Source organism: Octodon degus, unplaced genomic scaffold (assembly GCF_000260255.1).
Source record: "Octodon degus isolate 3935 unplaced genomic scaffold, OctDeg1.0 scaffold00094, whole genome shotgun sequence".
Taxonomy (NCBI): Eukaryota; Metazoa; Chordata; class Mammalia; order Rodentia; family Octodontidae; genus Octodon; species Octodon degus.
The window spans coordinates 7,263,528-7,267,009 of record NW_004524670.1 but is presented as its reverse complement, the minus strand read 5'-3'; the positions used below and the strand labels follow the sequence as shown (position 1 = coordinate 7,267,009).

General features: G+C 51.4%; 1 non-coding gene across 1 annotated transcript; it reads right to left on the bottom strand.

The window, feature by feature from the left end:
- Nucleotides 1-2,756: 2,756 nt before the first annotated feature.
- Nucleotides 2,757-2,858, bottom strand: LOC111818552. Its single transcript, XR_002822518.1, has one exon. It is a non-coding gene; the product is annotated as a U6 spliceosomal RNA (small nuclear RNA).
- Between the last annotated feature and the right edge of the window lie 624 nt (nt 2,859-3,482).

Sequence of the window (3,482 nt, the reverse complement as noted above, 5' to 3'; positions counted from 1 at the left end):
GACGAATTCTCAGCTGGTGGATCGGCTGCTTTTGTCTCTTTGCCATCTTGTGGTTTAGGGTTTTCTGGGCGTCTGTGTCGGTAATTGAAGTTGCGACGGTACTGACGTTGAGGTGGCTGCTGACCTTGGGTCTCATCTCCTTGATTTTCCTATCTTCTTCACTGCCGTCCTCTCTAGGCTGTCTTTGGCTAGGAGGGCCCTGTGGAATCGTGGTCTATAACCTCGATACATATTCTGTCTCACTTGTCTACCTTGTTCTCCTGCACCCTGGCTGTCAGCACCCTCCATCACTTCTCCTTGCACAGGAGGGTTGGGGTACTGTGGCCAACGCCCACAGAGTCTCTGCATATAGTGAGGTGGGAACCTTCACCTGCGGTGGGGCTGGCGTGGCTGGGCCTGGCCTTCGGGAGCGCTCTGGATCCCTCATTCTTTTCCCCACTCTCGCTATTCTGGTAATTCTGCTGGTAATTGCGTGGAGGACCCCTACGACGTGGATAGCATCTATAATGGTTATGGTCTGCTGTGTATTTACTGCCTTGAACTGGAGCTCCACCAGGGCCTGTGACATTTGCTGCCTCCGCACCCTTTTCTCCTTCAACAACATCAAACTCCGCAGTCTCTCTACCTCCTGCACTGCGAAGGTCCTTCCTGGGGTTATTCCTCTTTATGGCAGTCTGGTGTACAAATACATCTTCCTTGGTGTCATTCCTGTTGATGAAGCCATGTCCGCTTCTTACATTAAACCATTTTACTGTCCCCAAAACCTTCCTTGCGATGATTTTCTTGTCCCCTCCAGCAGGGGCCACCGATGTGAGGCCTCCCGGGCCGCCGCTTCCCTCGCTGCTGCGGGTGGTGCCGGGCTCAGTGTCAGCAGCGCTGAGGGCGGCAGGCGGCGGCTGGGTCCGGGCCTCGCTGCTCACGGTTGCGGTGATGGTGACTAGGCCGGCGGCGATGGGGCTGCTCAGGGCTCTCTGGGGTCCGCTCTCCGCTTCCGCTACCGATCTCGGCCTCTCTTTGAGAGATTCTCTCTACTAGTCCAACCTAGCCTTGAATTCAATGTGCAGCTCAGGCTGGCCTTGAAATCGCAGTGATCCCCTTGCTTCGGCTTCCCTGTAACTGATTACAGGGATGTGCACAGCATACCTGGCTCTTACCAGAGTTTCGCTAGCCCTCCTCAAAGTCCGAGAATCTGAGCCTGACTCTGAGCGACTTAGAGACCAAAGTTCCAACTGGGTGCGCATGCGCACTGATGCTGGGCTCAGGCCGGGGCTCCACACACGCTGCGCACAGGCTCTCCGCAGCCTCTCCCTGAGCCCTGCGGGATCATCCTTCACACCTACCTGGCCACCCAGTCACACACCTCAGGGTGCTGTCTGTGGGTGTTATGTACCTGGGATCCACAGGGCGCATCGCTGCCAGTTACCTCTTCAGAGGAGCAGCTTGAACAAAGCTCATCATTCTGAAAACAGGCAGCAACTGAAGACTGTGAGTGTCCCACGCAGCGTGCCCATGGCTGCTGAGCCTTAGTGACGCCGTGCGCGTTCGCGTGACCGAGACCTGCGTGGGAGAGGCGTGCTGCCTGCCGCGTGGGTGTGGACACATCATATACGTGTTCTGCTGTAGCAAGCTGCCTGGAGATGGAGATGAAAATCAGAACAGAAGATGCTATCGCCAGCCCAGGTGGGTAGGCAAACATCCCATTTCTTAGCGTTTTTGTTTGTCTGATTACCTGTTTGAGACAGGGTCTCACTATTCAGCTCAGGCCGGCTTTGAGCTCACCTTATGGGTCGGGCGGTCTTAAACTCGCAACAATCCTCCTGCCTCAGCCTCCCAAATGCTGGGATTACAGACATGCATCACCATGCTTGGCTATTGGCATTGCTTTATTAGCCCATGTTTGCAGCACCTAATGATTACATTCATCACGGGAGCCAGTCTTGGACACACATCAGCACATCTTACTTCCCCATCTCTTCCCTACTCCTTCCAACTCTTGTTCTGTCTGTCTCTGTCTCTCTTTCTTTCTAATTTTTTTTAATTTTTAATTTTTTTCATAACTTTATTGAGAGACAAATACCAATGAGATAGTTTCAAATCAAATCAGTACGACAGTTTCAATAATTAACATATTGCGTACTCTCTTCCTAGTGGTTATTTGCTGTACAAGATGCAGACATGATATCCTATTTACATTATTTTTTTTTCAGAACCGTGTATCGAACTCAGGCCCGTGCACTTGCCAAGGAAGCACTTATTCCACTGAGCCATCTCTTTGGCCCCATGATATCCTATTTACAAACACTATTAAAAGTTTTGGTTTTTTTAGGTTTTCTTTTTTTTTTGTTCACGGTCTCACTACATAGCCCACATTAGTAGCGATCCTCCTGATTTCTGCCTCCCAAGTGCTGGGATTACAGGCACGCGCCACCGCACCTGGACTCCATCGCCAGCTCAGCGCACCCGAAGGCGGGGGGCCGGCGCGACATGCAGAGCCAGGAATTGAACCCTGGCCCCTGAGCTTAGCTAAGCAAGCGCTTAGTCCGCTAAGCTATACCGCCAGCTCTCTCTCTCTCTCTCTCTCTCTCTCTCTCTCTCTCTCTCTCTCTCCTTCCCCCTCCCTCCCTCCCTCTTTGAATTCACCATGTAGTCCAGGGTGGCCTCAAACTCACAGCGATCCTCCTGTCTCAGCTTCCCGAGTGTCCCAGGTCCATTTTATCTTATTTTATTTTTGCAGTATCAGGGATTGAACTCTTTTTTAAAATATGGCACACTTCATGAATTTGCATGTCGTCCTTGCGCAGGGGCCATGCTAATCTTCTCTGTATCGTTTCTATTTTAGTGTATTTGCTGCGGAGCAAGCGTCCAGGTCCATTTTAAATGCAAGAAGTTCAGGGGGGCGGGGAGATAGCTTAGTAGAATAAGCACTTCCCTGGCAAGCTCAAGGGCCTGAAGTTCAGTCTCTGGCTCCGCCAAAAATAAAAATAAAATAAATTTAAGAAGTTTGAGTAGATGTTCAAGGCCTTGTGTCTGACGCATGCAGTTGTATATCCCTGGCTACTCATCACCGAGCCTCGGCGTGCTCATTTGCATGCAAGCGCGCATGCGCATGCGCACTGAGCACAGCTGGAGCCCCGGCTCCTCTCTAAGTGGGTAACAACAGTCCTTCTCAAGGCGCAGTAGACTCGGAGTGCTCATCGTGAGCTTACGAGCTGTGCCCAACGCAGCCTAGGGTCAGAAGCACATTCTGCATCACAGCAAGGATGATGCCCTTCTGAGCGTGTGTATACAGCGCAACAAATTCCACAGAACAGAGCGCTCTTACTTACACTATGGCAATGCCCTCTGAGCGTCTCTGATGCAATTTCTATTCCAATTTTATTTAAGAACAAATTCTTAGTAAGGACTCTGGGTGGCTTCTCTGTGTCCCAGCTGCCCTCTGCACAGTTTATGTGTGTGTGTGTGTGTGTGTGTGTGTGTGTGTA